The 16436-nt window shown below is 44.4% G+C and overlaps 1 protein-coding gene across 4 annotated transcripts in view; it reads right to left on the bottom strand.

Annotated features, from left to right (window-relative positions):
• The window catches only part of FBXO34 (F-box protein 34), a 69440-nt gene that overhangs the window by 13326 nt on the left and 39678 nt on the right, over positions 1-16436 (bottom strand). Inside the window, exon 1 of one of the 4 annotated variants that reach the window (XM_034768040.1) lies at positions 3185-3455. The exons of the other annotated variants lie outside the window; for them this stretch is intronic. The gene's annotated coding sequence lies outside the window, so the exon portion shown is untranslated. Of the gene's footprint in view, positions 1-3184; positions 3456-16436 lie in introns of those variants that run through there. 4 annotated transcript variants of the gene reach the window in all.

The raw sequence follows: 16436 nt of genomic DNA, 5'->3' as shown, positions 1-16436 counted from the left end.
AAGAGCATTTGTTCAAATTCCATTTTGGGTCGTAGCACTTCACCTATTTCAAGTTCTCCCTACAGTTTCAGTTAGAATATTCTAGGAAATTTACAGTTTTCACTTTCCAGCCCCATCTGTTACTTATAAAGAGTGTGGAACCTATGAAAAATGCTCTGTAGCTTCCCTCATCTGAGAGAATCCTAGAGAAGTGCAAAATCATTGCTTATACTTCATTTAGTCTCAACATTCATATGTCTCTGGATGGCACAAAGCTATTCACAGAAACTGGCAATAGTGTGTAGGCCAAGTACAGAGCCAAACACCCACAGCCTCTTGGCTTATGAAACACCACTGACCCAAGACACTGATGGGCCAACAAGAATAAGGCTCGATGGCCAGGAAGATACAAAGGGGCAGGGGGGAGGTGACCAAGCCCTTCAGTGGGAGCTACTGTATGTGGATGTCAAGGAGAGTTGAGGATCTCTGCATCTGACCCTGATCTTGCAAGAACAGCAGAGGTTCAAGGGCCAAAGTGCAGGAAGAATTAAAGCCAAGAGTGAAGTAAAACCCCACAACACAGGAAACAGCTACCTACACCAATATGTACTATATACATACTGCACATTATTTCGTTCAGGAGGGAAAAGTGTGCAGGAATTGTGGTCACTGAATAGTACATACGACTCCACTCAAAAAGTGTACTGAGCAAGTTGTGAGGGTTTGGTTGTTAGTTTTTCCAGCATCAACTACTCAGTTCATTGAATCCAGGACTCCAGAAGTATCTGGCACAAACCAAGATTGTTTGGTAATATTTCCTAACTCAAGATGCTATACCAGGTTTCCAAACAACATTATTTGGAGCAAAGCTGAATAAAGAAGCCACACCAGATGGCCGCCGTCACTAGAGAGAGCAAGCCAGCCAGTGCAAGCATAGCCTCACATTACAAGAGACTACCCAGACTACGGGGAGGTCAGACTAACTCTCCAGCCACTACATAATCTTGCACAGCTTGCCACGACTGATTTAAGCAGGTTGAACATAAATACTGTGTGGCTTTAAATAAACTCTTAAGATTCAGTATTCATTGCCATACTTGATAAACTTAAACATCATGAGATGATCAAGGAGTTGGAGAACAAAGGTGCTGACAGGAGCATAAAAATTCACACAGTCCACCAGCTAAATCATTAAAAGAATATGAAGTTGTCTACTATCCTACCGGAGTGTTCAATACAACTAGCTCAATGAAGAGTGGAGCTTCTCCTGCTCTCTAAAGAAAGCCGGTTCTGTGTAATTACGTAAGCTTGCCACAGCCAGAACAGAAGAGCTGGAAGACATCAACAGTAGATAGAGCCATTGATGGAACTTTAATCCACCTGTTCAAAAACACGTACACCTCCTAAACATTATGCTCCCCCTCCCATTCATAATCTCATAGACCACGGTGCAGATTTTTAGTAATTACACTGCTAAACAGCAGCAGTATAAGGAGGAGTAATGCAGAGGGGTGGGAAAGACTAAGCAGGCACACTTTAAATTTAAAAAACAACTGGTTTCAAAGATGATGTGCTGAGGCACTAGAGACCCGGGTCCTCAGACTAATGGTCAGTTACCAAACGAAAGGGAAGAGGAGGCGGTTGTGTGCTGTAGAGCATTCTAACTTTTCTAACACATTTCGGTTCATGGTGTCTACGCTAACAAAACGGCAAGTACTCCTGCTCTCCACGTAACAGACCTGTGACACGGTCTCCAAAGACTGGCTTCAAGGTAACCATGCCATTTAAAAGTGACAAGACAGACAGACAAGTATGAAGGCTAACCCTCATTCATTTCTGATCTCACCCACCCACCCACCCCAGTCATCCACAACTGAATGTTTCTGTGATCAAGCCCCCCACTGGAAGGCCTCCAAGCAGGGAAGAAGTTCTACAAACACAATCTTTTGATGAAGTCTGGTAAATATCCACTATGAGCATCTTATGATGTTTCTCCTTGAGCTTTTAGCCCTTTCAAAGCTGCTCCCACCTCCACCAGCCTCTTTCTGCCCAGGAGGTTCATTGTTTGATTGGAGCCCTGATAGTCCTAGCAGCTATTTTCTCTGTATTGTTTCATGAAGAACGTGGGAGATATCTGTATTTCTTATATATAGTAATTGCACAGGGGTACAAGCTACCATGTGGCCTGCTGCATGGGGGCAGAGTTAACTCCATCCTAAGTGGCTTTTACACATCTCCAGGAAGGCAAACCGTGACCAACTCAATTGCTCATGCTTAATGAACAATACAGTGAATCTGTTGCTGGAAGCTTACCTCTGACCCCTGGTGAGATACATAAACCACACTGACTAGGTCCAGGGTTCCCAGGGCAGACAAAGAAGCTTTGAACAAGACTGCCTGTGAACTCAGAGGGGGAGAGACTGACTGGGGGACAGACTGAGATAAAGGCATAAGCCGCAGGGGTGCAGCCTGTCTCATCCAGCCCCAGGGGGGGGGGGGGGGGGGGGGGGGGGGGGGGGAAATCGCACCTGGCAAGGAAAGACTAAGGTTTAGATAAGATAACATCCACAGAAGCCTTATGTTGTTTTGACCCTTTCCCTCTGACCGGTACATTCCTATGGATAAATAATTGATTTGAACAAGCTGCCCTGTCTGCATTCTCACACCTGTCCACAGCTCTTGGAGGGAGTCTAGACCAGTGGCCAAAACCCAGCTGGACCTGCTTAAGACACACAGGTGGTAACCAGAGGTGCTGTGATCTGGGCCTATAACTTGGCAGGGGGTGCCCATGGAGAGGTCGAGTTAGGGGTCAATAGTACTGCTCACCCCAGAAACGCGACACACACTTCAGACAGATATAGAACGCTAGAAAGGACACTGCTTGGTATGCTCTCCAGGCACTCTGGACATTACTGAAGAATGCAACAAAATGAATACCCACATACCTGGCTGAACATAGCAAGCCAATGCAACATAACGTCTACCAACAAAAAACCAGGAAACTCAGAACCTTTAGCCCCCCTCCAGTATTACCCCACCCTTTCAATTCACACAACCCACATCTCCAGATACCTGGAAAAAGAATGAGCTTTGCAGCATTCCCTGAAGGTCCCCAGATTCAGACTGTTACTCAGGGGAAAGGGCATATTCCAAAGTTGTGGGGCTCTCAGAGTACATCTAGTCAGTAGTCCCTTCTCATACATACCAAGAGGACTTCAGCTCAAGTGCTTCTCCTGATCACTGTGGTAGTATGGCATGGAACAGGGAGAGCGGCAGTCTCAGTTAGGCAGCAAAGCCGTTGAAATCTTTATAGGTCCAACTAACACCTTCAACTTCACCCAGAAAATCACAAGGAGCCAGAGCAGATGATGGGGCTGGTTGCATACGCTCACAGTGAGATACTCCACTTACCAAGCAGACTGAAGTAATAATGAATAACTGGGGAAAGCAACTTATCAAGCAGACCACCACATTCTGTGCCAGCTTCAGTTTTGGAATTATTTTAAGGCATAGCCTCACACAAAGCACACTAAATTATCTAATCTCATGGTGACAGAGACATGAGTGACAGTCACAAGGTACACATCTGAAAGGAAAGGTCACAACCTTCTGCCTGTATGTAAACAATAAAAAGCTGACTAGTTATTGCTGCTACTTCGTCTTCTAGTAGCCATTGGAAGTCAAACCCGATCAAGTAATGAGTGACTGATACCATTCTTACCCTATCCTCCAGTTGCTTTCCCCAGTCATCCATCATCACTTCAGTCTTGCATACGTTAAGACTCTGTCAGCTAGTTCTCATCCATACCCAGATCTCGCTCGGACACAGAGTAAAGTCACTGACTGCTTTAGTCTTCACTGAGTCTACAAGACAGGGATTAACACCCTGGGGGGTAATACCAGCCAAAATGGGTTTATCCCAGGTGCATCTATACAGGCAACACAAACCTTTGTTTGTCCTCCTTCCTATGCCCTAGCATAGCGAAGGGGCCACCCCAGTCTCTTTTTCATGCACCTGAACAGTGGTAAATTGTACTTGTGTGAATTTGATCTTGGGAACCCTAGTGTCAGAGCTTGCATGCAAGCAACCTTATTCATGTCAGGAAGTACATCACTGCCACAACTGTGTTTCAAATTCTTTTCAGATTCTTTTGAAGAACATGCTTTAAAAACACCAATGGCGTGGGAGGGAGAGGCCCTTGAGCAGGCAGAGGAGAGTCAAAGTTACACACTACAAGAAAAAAGGGGAAGTTTAAAATTGAATCTCAAACCTTTATGGATTATTATATCAAATACAGTTCAAAAATATTGCTGTTTCAACATTAGAGGGTGAAGATTTCTTTTCTTTTTTTAAATATGGTATTTGTGTAACAAGTCTTATTCCAGGAAACTCAGCAATGCACCTAGAAATATTTTTGAACACTCTAGACATCGATAGGCTACAAACCAGATGACAAAGTTCAAGCTCTTTGAATGGATTATAAGAGAGAAGACAAAAAAAAGAAAAAAAAAGAGACCAGAAGGCAAAGTATCTGACAGATAATATGCACTGAGACATAGGCATGTGAAAGACAAAACCACACGAGTAACTTTAGTGCTCGTTCTAATAAAACACTTCATCTAATAGAATACTAAGGGGAGAATCTGTGTCTTCCTTTCCTAGATCATGTCACTTCAGGATGTCTCAAACCTGCAGCTAAGTATTTCCTCCATCATTCCAACACATGCCACACTCCAGGTGGCCAGAAAACTTCAAATGAAGGACAGAGAACATCTAGAGCAGATCACCTGCCACCTACTGCTAACAAAGTATTTTCAAGCTCCTGTGATCAGTTTCAGTATTACTTTTTACTAATCCAACCATTTCCAAATAATAAGAAGCAGAATTAAGATTTGGCCACAGACACCACCTGTTAATTTACCTTAGGATGAATAACAAGAACCAGCTCACTAGACTAGTTCTGCTTCTTCCTAGAAGGAAACAAAGAAGTGAAAACAACCCAGTAATTGCCAATGCCATTATTGTGCTGGCGGCAGAAATTGTGTCACATGGACCACGCATTACTCCACTTTCTAGTTGGTGCTGGGCCAGTCTTCTCCTTTGGCACAAGCTGCTTCATAATCTATAGCAAGCCCAGAACAGAGAGGTAGTTCTACACTCTACTTAGTTGTTTCAGAGCTGCTGTGTGCTGGGGTTACTAGGTACAGGTAAAAATTGCAGCTACAATGCTTCAGGTTCAAGGCCACCATTTATGAAATGCATCTGAATTATATGACATGTAAAGCCCACAATTTGTTATGCTGTGGAAATTTCCAAGTTAGCCTTTCAGCTGAGCTGCCACTACTTTTGTGAGCAGGGGGACGAGAGATATTCCTGAATCCTTCCCCAATATAGAGCAACAGAATTTGCTCTAGAAATAGACATGTTCTCTCTGAGCCCTGGAGACTTCATGCTCTCATTTTAGAGCTACCTTTGGCTTTTTCTTTACAAGATTTGCTGGGTTATTCATCCACACATGAAAGATGCTGGAAGCAAGCTTCAATTGCAGGACAAAGGCTACAGCAGTGGTCCCCAACCTTTTTGTGGCCAATAGCACATTCATGTTTTCAGAAGAGTGTGGCGGGCGCCAACAATTTTTCAAGGCTTATTTTGTATTTGTACATTAAATATGAAAAACATTTAATATTACATAATATATGAATCAATAAGATAAAAGGTAATTTTACATGAAAAGGTATTAATTACATTATTATTCGACAATTACTCTTTCACCTTACCATGTGAATTGGCTCTTTTTTATCTACCTGTAAGAAAAATTAAGGCGTTTTCACAAAATAAATATCAAACAGTTTTCATCTAATTTATTTTAAAAAAGTAAAACATTGTTGAACTGCCGGTGCAAATATATTTATTATTCTTACTAAAGAAGAATAGGGATAGCTCAGGGGGGAGGGATAGCTCAGTGGTTTGAGCATTGGCCTGCTAAACCCAGGGTTGTGAGTTCAATCCTTGAGGGGGCCACTTAGGGATCTGGGGCAAAATCAGTACTTTGTCCTGCTAGTGAAGGCAGGGGGCTGGACTTGATGACCTTTCAAGGTCCCTTCCAGTTCTAGGAGATGGGATATCTCCACTAATTAATTTAATTAATTAATTAATTTAACATAGCCAGTTATGGTTAATTAAAAAATACTCTTTGTATTGTTACTTGTATCTGGATTTCAATAAACAAATATGAAAAAAAGTTAAACACAAGTTAATCATACGCGCTCATCAGCACTTAATGGAAAATAGGTATCATTAATTCATGTGGTTTTTCTAATAAAGTCAGTGTGATTTTTGGCACTGCATTTCTTCAGCCAATTTTTTGTAGTTGGGAGAGTAGGATGATATTTCCGTTCGTAAGCAATCATCAAGATGGGCATCTGTAAGCCGAGATCTGTATTTTGATTTTATGATGTTCATTGTTGAAAACAGAACTTAGCATACAAAATAAAATCTTATTTCGGTTCCACTTATCTATGCGACATTTTTAAGGCAGGAAACTTTTTTCAGTCAACCAGATTCCAAAAGTTTTCATCTGTTGCGCAGGATTTTAGAACAATATCATTTTAAAGGTCCAAAATCTCCAATTCCACTTCTTCTGTTCTTACTTGAATGAGACTCGCAATTGATGTAGCCGTTTCTATTACCTCTATTTGGCAAGTAAAAGGATTCACAAGAAAGGCAACTACAGGCTCAATGATGGTGAACTGTTGAAATCTCTTTTCAAATTGTTCCAGAAGTGTTTGAATGTGGACAACAAATGGTGATGGGTTAAAATCACTGTCACATACCATTTTCTTCATACTTGGGAAATGTACGAGAGACTTCGTCTTCATATGTGACATCCACAAGATCAGTTTTGCTTTGAATGATTTTACAGAACATATCATTTGAGCCACATGTTTGTCTATTCCCTGGAGCTCAAGATTTAAAATGTTCAATTTGTCAGTGACGTCGGCAAGAAAAGCCAAGTCCATTAACCAGCTGGAGTCTTCTAGTTGCTCGAAGTTCTGATTTATGGACTTCAGAAATTCTTTGATCTCTTCAATTAGGCTTAAAAAACGTGCAAGAACTTTACCTTTGCTCAGCCATCGTACTTCTGTGTGCAAGATAAGATCAGATTGTTTATCATCAACATCTTCTAACAGGGCCTTAAAAAGTCAGTATTGCAAAGGTTTCGCTCGAATAGAGTTAATTATTTTAATAACGACATTCATGATGTGTTAAAGAAAGAACTTTGACGCACAAGGCTTCTTGGTGGATAATGCAATGATAAGACAAAGTTCGGAAAGGATTCATTCTTCTTGCAGAGTGCAATGAATCCATTGGCGCTGCCCATCATTACTGGTGCCCCATCAGTGGTGATCGCAGACAGCTTGTGTAGTGGCATACAAATTGATGTTGCATATGATTTGAATAAGTTATAGATGTCCTCACCCTTTGTTTGCCCTTTCATAGGCAATACTTTTAGAAACTTCTTTTACGGTGAAGTCACTAAATACCATCCTCACCATAACTACCAACTGCGCTGTATCCGATATATCTGTCGACTCATCAAACTGCAGTGAAAACCAGTCACATATTTCCAAGTCATCCTTTAGCTGAGTTTGCATGTCACTTGAAATTGCATGTATCCTCCTCGTAACTTTGTTGTCTGATAACTGCAAGCCTTGTATTGCAGACAAAATCTCACACTTGTTAGAAAATCCTTGAAACAGGCAATCAGCACCAGTCAAAAATGCTTCCTTCAACAATTCACCATCTTGAAAGGGTTTTTTCTTCTTTGCGAGCAGATGAGCACTTTTAAAGGAAACAATAGTAGCACTTTTAGACTTTACCATTTGTCTAGTGAAAACAGATTGCTGGGCAGATAGAAGAAAATTAATCAACTCAAATCAAACCTTTCTCAACTCAGATTTAAGTGGATGGCTAATGTCAAAAGAGCCGTGATTAGTTTGGAAATGGCATTCGACATTATGTTTTTTCGGCACTGCAACAGCACCCCCGCACAATAAGCAAACATATTTCCCTTTATTTTCAATAAAACAATAGGATTCTTCCCAGTGCGTTGAAATAATATATATGTTGTCTTTTATTTGAATCACTCATTTTGGGGCAAAATGTTAAAAAAATAATAAATCGCAAAGCATGAGAAAACAGCAGTATCAGTGCAGCGGAAGAATACTCACATAATATACAGAAACACGGGTCACTGACATCCCACTGCGTGTGCAGGCACAAGCAGAAAAAAAGAGCGGCGATACACAAGTGACGAGAGGTTGAACCAACAGCACGCACATGAGACAGCCTACATCTGCACTACCATACTACTAAACCTGGTAGGTCGTTCTGGTGAACAAAAATGAGACCAGTTTGCGCTGGGCAGCGCGGAAAGAAGCCAGAGAGAAACCGTGGCCCCACGCCTGCTGGGGACAGAAAACATCTGTCCCCGGCAGGCGCAGGGCCGCGGCACTACTTTTCACACCTTGCCACTAGGCAGGCGCCATGGTGCCCACGGGCACCGCGTTGGGGATCACTGGCCTACAGGCTCTCAATCCAGACAGTCTGTATGTGGAGGGGGGAAATTAAGGTACTGTTGTGACCACTCTGGATCTCAAACCTAACGGACCCAAACTTAGTGGTGGGGCTGTTGGGGTTGGGTTTATTTTGTTTTTGTGGGTTTTTTTTAAAAACCAGCTTTCTCCTTAGAACAGCAACGTTAATTCTAAACAGCTTTTCCTGTAGATTAACGACATGATTGATTATGATGGTCAATCATTTCATAACCATCATTGCAGGCTTTCAGGTTTAAGGAGCATTTATGGCTGAAGAGACCAATTTGGCTCATCCTGATAAATTCTGTAGAGGTGCCTCTGACCCGAGGTGCCTGTGACCCAAGGTGCCTAGAGTAGCCCACACTGAAAATGCCACGGCCAGGGCAGGTTGCAAAAAGGAGAGTTGATTCCCCCAAAACTGGTGGTTAATACAGTCGTTAGATTCACCAACCAGTCAAACTGCTCCTGATCCCCCACACTAGTTACCAAGAAGCTGTGGAAAAAATATCACACTGACCCCTTTATTGCATTCCAGTCTCTGGCTCTCAATCAGCAAATAGGTCCAGTGAAGTGAGAAGTTATTTAGAACTCTATTAATTGTACAAAATGTTCTTCTGATCCCCAAAGGGCCAGTCACATTACCAGATCAATTTGGATCTTACCCAAAATATCACACCGCCAGCCAATCCTTTAATATCTAAAACCAAAAGTTTATTATAAAAGAAAAAACAGAACAAGAAGAGAGATGTAAAATGGTCAAAGCAATCAGATACATACATATGACTTCAAAGTCCATATATCAGTTTCTTAGTAGCACTGGTGAGTTGGCTGGCTTGTAAAGTCCCTCTGGAACACATCCAAAGCTTGGATGTGGCTATCAGTGCTTTGTTCAAACCTTCAGTTTGTAAACAAGTTACTCCAGAGGTGAGCAGCACGACTGAAGACCAATGGAGAAGATGCAGCTGCCTTTTTATATCCTTCGCCACGTAGTTTGTACATTCTCTGTCCCAAAAAACAGGATCATAGCACATGAGCATAGAAAAGCATTTGGAGTCTCTTGTCCACATGTCCTGCTGACTCAGACATAGCCCCTAGCGTCTCTCAATGGGTTCATTGTACAGCTGATTGCCCTCGATGGGCCATCAAACAGGCTGATGCCAATCTGTTTGGGGGTTTTCCCAAGAAACACAGAACAGGTTTGAGATGCAGATATAGATCACATATTTATACCTCACGATACAAAGATGTTACAGACATATAAATAAGCGTATCATATTTAGAAAATAATAACTTTTCCACTGATACCAATATTCTGAATCTTACAAGATATGCTGTGTAAGGTATCAATAATATAAATAGTCACCCATATTCCATGCAGCATCACCTGTACGGTCTCTGATTTCAGAGTAGCAGCCGTGTTAGTCTGTATCCGCAAAAAGAACAGGAGTACTTGTGGTATCTTAGAGACTAACCAATTTATTAGAGCATAAGCTTTCGTGGACTACAGCCCACTTCTTCAGATGCATACAGAGTGGAATAAATATTGAGGAGATATATATACACACATATAGAGAGCATAAACAGGTGGGAGTTGTCTTACCAACGGTCTCTGAATATATTTAAAAACAGGTTTCCTTGGCTCGTGGCAATTTCTGTTAGCCAGTTTTCAACTGCTTTGGTGTACCCTTATCCATGTGAACAACAAAACTTGTTCATCTAAACTTGTATCTTCAACTCCACTGCCTCTATGCACGCCAAGACAGTTTTGGCTATTTTATCTTGCCACTATACAAAATAGGTGACCAAAATTATGTCTCATGCAAATTGAAACTGACATCACACTGATAAAAAGTCCATCTCAGCACCATGGTAGATAGTGGACAGTAACAGTTAAATGTTCAAAGACACATACCAAGGGCTAGATTCACAAAACTGCCACTTTAGGCACCTAAATTCCAGAATCAGGCCCCACTGGCCACCAAAGCCTGTAGGTGCCAAACTCTTGCAGTGAAAAGCTCACTAGGTGCCTATGTTTTTGCCTCTGGGCATGCACACTGCAACCCCATGGCTGGCATCTGGATATCAAAGTCAGGCTCAAACCAGGGCAAGACAGGCGTACCTCTGCCTAACTCACCTGCAAGGCCTGATCCTGTGAGTATGCTCAGAGCTCACCTACCGGATTGAACCCCTGTAGACAAGCTTACCCGAAACAGCCAGGGTGGGGATGAGGGGGAGTAGGACCTCCCTCATAACTTTTAGCCCAGTGGTTAGGGTACTCACCTGGGATGTAGGAAACCTCTGGTTCAAGTCCCCCTCCACCCAAGGGGGAAGAAGAGATTTAAACAGGGATCTGCCCCTCTCAGGGGAGTGCCCAAGCCACAGAGCTAGGGGATATTCTGGTATGAGGTTCCCTCAGGCTCTCCTGTTGAAGCTAGTCCATTGTGGCTAAGTAATGTTAAAAGTCATTGGAGCAGGGGGACTGGATCCTGGGTTTCCCACCTCCCAGGTGAGTGCACTAACCACCAGCCTACAGAATCACTCATGCTCATTCTCTCTGGCCCAATGATTCTTTCCATTATCTGACACCGTTCCACTGTGTATAAATCCCTTCTTCCACTCAGGTGGAGGGGGGATTTGAACTGGGGGTCTCCCACATCCCATGTGAGTACCTTAACTACTGGGTTAAAAGTTATGAGGGAAGTCCTTCCCCTCCCTGCCAAGCTTCTTGCAAAAACAGCATAGGCACCTAACCCCAGGAGAGGGCTTGCAGCTGAGAATTCCAAGCTGACTAGGCGCCTCCCTGCAGCCTGGACTTAAGTACCTATCTCCGAAGGGGTAGGGAAGCGGGGGCGGCGGAGGGGGGGGGGGAAAGAGATGCTTAACACGCAACCCTCACCTTGGCATCTCCCACTGACTAGCTTAGGTGGGAAGCCACCAAGCATGCTGGCTTTTGTGAATCCCATTCTGAAGCACCTACCTCTCGCCATTCACAGTATAGGGAGCCTGAGTGCCAAACGCAGGCTTTGTGAATCCTAGTGATTTTCTAGGCACCTAAGTTTCTTTGTGACTCCAGCCCCAAGTTGCTTCTATACAACTGTATAGATGACCAAATGCACAGCATGCTTCTGAGTGCACTTTGACTTACTATCTTCATCTATTACAGTTTTGTTAGGGATGGCAGTTCCACGACAGGTCAATTTGGTGACTTCAATATTGGATCATTGATCTTCATGCTTAATTCAACACATCACCTGTTTGGCTCCGGTTAGTATACAGAACCAAAACCGCTAAAGTGTCAATTGTGACTCCAGTGCGTACTGGGGCAACTGCAAAACGAGATTTCATTGTCTGCAGGTCCAGCTCTGAACATGCTACAAGTGCACAATCACATAGAAATGCTCAATAAGAAAAGGTTACTCACCCTGTGCAGTAACTGTGGTTCTTCGAGATGTGTCCCTCTAGGGGCACACCACTTCAGGTGTGCATGCACCTCTCGAGCCCTTGATTGAGGATTTTTCTGTTAGCAGTATCCACTTGGCCTGCACATGTGTTCCATACAACCTCATTCTGCATACCAAAGCTATATAGGGCTGCGTGGGTGAACTGCCTCCAGTTCCTTCTCTATCCAAATGTCCAACAAAGAACAGACTGAAGCAGAGGGAAAGGAGAGCAGGTAGTGGAGCACCCATACGGGGACATCTCAAAAGAATCACAGTTACTGCACAAGGTGAGTAACCTTTTCTTCTTCTTCTTCTTCTTCAAGTACTGCCCCTATGGATGCTCCACTTCAGGTAACTCCCAAGCAGTATCTCCCCAGGGAGGAGGGAGCTTTGGAATCAAGTCCAAGACTGAAGACAATACAGCAGAACCAAGTGCCGCATCAGCTCTGATGGCGTGAACCAAGGCACAGTGGTTAGAAAAGGCATGCACGGAGGCCCATGTAGCAACTCTGCAGATCTCAAATACTAGAATGTTTTTGAGTAAAGCTGTGGACGTTGCCTATGATTTGGTAGAGAGTGCTATAATCCTTTGGGGCGGTAAGGCACCAGCTGCATTGTAGCACGCAATAATACATCCAGGGATCCACCTCGAAAGTCTCTGGGAAGAAATCATGAATCCTTTCGATCTTTCTGCGATGGAGAAACACAGTCTAGGTGATTTCCTAAATTGCTTGGTCCTATCTAGATAGAAGACCAAAGCTCATCTCATATATGAAAGGAGGACTCACTGAGATTTTTGTGATTTAGGGGAAAAAAAAGATGAAAATCCGACAGCACCTTAGGTAAGAATTTTGGGTGCAGTCATAAGGAAACCTTGTCTTTGAAAAATACCATAAATAGAGGGTCTGCCATTAAGGCCCCAATCTTCCCATCCCCACGGGCTGACTCAACAGCTACTAGCAAGGCGGTGTTCATTAGATAAATCAAACAAGGAGCAGGTTGCCATAGGTTCAAACAGTGGTCCCATGAAGTACCTAAGTACCAGGTTGAGATCCCATGTCAGAGTAGGATTCTTAACCTGGGGGAAAAGATTCCCCATGCCCTTAATAAATCTAGAGGACATCGGATGAGCAAAATATAGAAAACCACTCTATTGGGTAATGAAATGTGATACCACAGCCAGATGAACCATTATAGCTAACTGATAATCCTGATTTCTTCCAGTCCAGCAGGTAATCCAAGCTGGTTGAGAGGAGAGAAGATTCAGGCACAATACAGCGATGGCGATACCAGTGGCTGAACCTTTTCCATTTTTGAAGAATCAGAATTGACTCCTTTCTACTGTTCAGTAATATCTGTAGTACTCCTCTCAAGCAGGTGGATTCTAATCCTGTGAACCATCTAGGAGCCATGCTTGGAGGTGGCAGACCCTTAGGTTGGGGTGAAGCACACGACCTGCATCCTCAGAGAGATGATCGGAAGCTTAAGCGCAAGTGAGACACACAGGTGAAGCAGGCAAAGACACCAAGCTTGACTTGGCCAGCTCAATACCATAAGGATAACCCTGGTCTTGTGTGATCTTGTTCCTCCTCCCCTTAGAATTAGTGGTGTTGGAGGGAACACACAGAACAGACCCCTTGTCCAGGGAAGGAGAAGGCGTCTTCCAAAGAGTTACAACCTATGCCTCCTTTTGAGTAAAATAAAGGGCACTTCTTGTTGCTGAATGTGGCAAATAGGTCCACCTCTGGAAATCCACACCTTTGGAATATCCCATCCCAGACTCAGAATCCCAGTCCCATTCATAATTCTGGGAGAAGTGCCCTGACAGCTGGAGCCATGACACCCTGCACATGGCAACTGCTGTGAAAATGGATCTAGTGGCAGTGTCTGTAACATATATAAGGATGTTTGTGTGACTCACTGTACCTCAAAATAGCACTCTGTAACCCCTATATTTATCATTCATATGATTGTGATATTTCATACCAAGCATGCCAAGTAAGATGTCATATGAAAGTTCATGATCTGCTGAAACCCACTGTTCTGTCCAAATATGTACATCATTAGTGCATATGAAGTTATGAGATTCTGCTGTATAGTTGTACTGAAAAATGTTATAAGTTTGAGAGTCTTTACTGCTAGGTGATGAACCATTCCCAGGAGGGTGTTAAACGACAATTAATCAACAGGGGAGTTCTAATCAAAAGGTTTACAATACAATGACAATTGCACAAGCACCACACAATGGGGACTGCTCAACTCTATGACGCATTTGCAAAAAAAAAAATCACATCACGGGAATTGCTCAACCATATGACTCAGCAAAGCCCACAAGGACATGTCTGGGCAAGTGTCTTCTAGGCACACGAACTAAGGACATAGTGGCATAATGCTTTCGCTTTTCTCCTCCCCCCACCTACTGGAAGCATCAAGAACACGGGAAAGACAAGGACTTCAACTAGGGTGACCAGATCACTCAAGTCAAATATTGGGATGCAAGGGGGGGGGGGAGGGGGAAAGAGGGGAGAGAGGCTGATGGGAGGGTGGGGAAAAAAAAACACCCTTCCTCCATAAGCGCTGGAGGGAGGCCCGGGAGACGCAGGGGAAGCGCGGGGCCAGGGTGAGTGAGAGTCCAGCCTGGCCCTGAGCAGGCAGGACTCAGTCGGGCGGTAGGGAGAGTAGGGGGGCGGCCCGCGGGGCCAGGCAGCGGCTGTTCTCCCACCCGGGCAGCGGGACTCGGGAGCAGCCGCTGCTGCAGCTCCCATTGCCGCGGGGGGAGGAAGCGGCCGATGGCCAAGCTCGGCGGCTCTGGCGCCCAGGCCTGAATCCCCCGAGCCTGGGCCTGCTGCGGGAACCCAGCAGCGCGCACGCCGCGCCCAGCCCCTGGCCAGTCGCGTCTGGGCTGCTGCCCAGCTGGTGCAATCCCGTGGCAGCCCTGAAGTGGGGGCAGCAGGCCCCAGCCCCCCCGTCCCGCTCTATCCCGCGGGGGAACGAACGGGTATGGGCTGCCGATGCCTCCGCCTCGGGGGCCGCCGCGGGATTGCACCAGCTGGGCAGATTCCCAGATTTCCCCCCCCGACCCCATGACGGACAATGTTTAAACGCTGGTGAGGGCATCGCCAGGTAACTCTTAAACTACAACTAACTAACAAGTCTAACACCGTACTAGAGCTACTAATAAACTACGTACAACTAGAAAAAAACTCACTGAATAGGGGATTGTGAGGTTGAAAACAACACAGAGCTTGGTCTCCAGTGACAGGCGGTAAGAAAAAACGGGGGGGAGGGGCTTGGGGGGTCAGCGCAGTGCCGCTTCAGACAGCCAAGGGAGGGGCTACAGCCATGAGGTGTGAGCGCCACCCTTCTAAGGGTACTGCTAGGTAAATTCTCCAGCCCCAGTGTGCTGGGCTTGCACACACCTAAGTGGAATACACAGCTGCATCTACTCAAAGAACAACCTGCAGAGCCTGGCATCCCCAGCGAAGCCAAATAAGCTTCCCAGAAAAAAAGGGTGAAAAAGGGAGAGGAAAAAAATCCAAACCTCTCACTGCTGTCTAACTAAATCCTATACTGTACTGACACCACCACACACCAATGAGAAACACTCAACTAAATACAGAACAACTGCAAAACACGCTGAGGCATGCAGAAGGCAGACTCGCTAGAGCTCCACCTCAGGCAAAGATGTTAGCATAGGAACTGAGGGTGGTTCGCCCGCACATCCTATATATCCTCAGTGGGTGGCATGGGGCAGTATGAAGCACATGCGTAGACCCAATGGACATTGCTAATGGAAGATCTCCAATCAAAGGAAATGGAGCTCTCTTAGGGAAACTACTTGAAGAAGAACATATCCTTCCGACACCTTTGCTGTTGTACACAGACTATGAGTGGAATCTTACATATCTTCCCAGTAGGTTATGTCATGAGTTGTCCCATCTCACATTGCTGTTAAGAAGTGTCCAATCAGCAAAGGGGCAGTACCGCAACCCTGTTTAACACCATTTGTTATGCCAAAAGGATAATACATGTTTTCATCCACACGGACTCATTCGACCATCCCAACATGGAGATGTCAGATTATGTTGCCCATCAGAGCCAAGCATCCAAATTTTCCCAGGGGCCTCCCGTAGACCAGCTCTGCCAGCCGTAAGCCACGGATACATCAACATGGATACCAGATTACAAAATACCAACAACTATGCAATGGTCAGACAAAACTTTTACAGAACTTGTGCCAACAGTGACAGTACTACTTTAGTTCAAATTGCAGAGACTTTCTATTATAACCTCCCTCCCCATTTCACATGCTAACAGCTTTCTCAAACAATGTTGTGCTGGAATTTGCCATTCTTAGAGTCTGCTCAGAGAAGATCTGAATGAAAGTTTGAAAGGATTTAAGTTATGAAAGAGATAATG

This window comes from Trachemys scripta, chromosome 4 (genome assembly GCF_013100865.1).
Source record: "Trachemys scripta elegans isolate TJP31775 chromosome 4, CAS_Tse_1.0, whole genome shotgun sequence".
NCBI lineage: Eukaryota > Metazoa > Chordata > Testudines > Emydidae > Trachemys > Trachemys scripta.
Note: the sequence above shows the minus strand (reverse complement) of the source record. Positions and strands in the feature narration are given on the sequence as shown.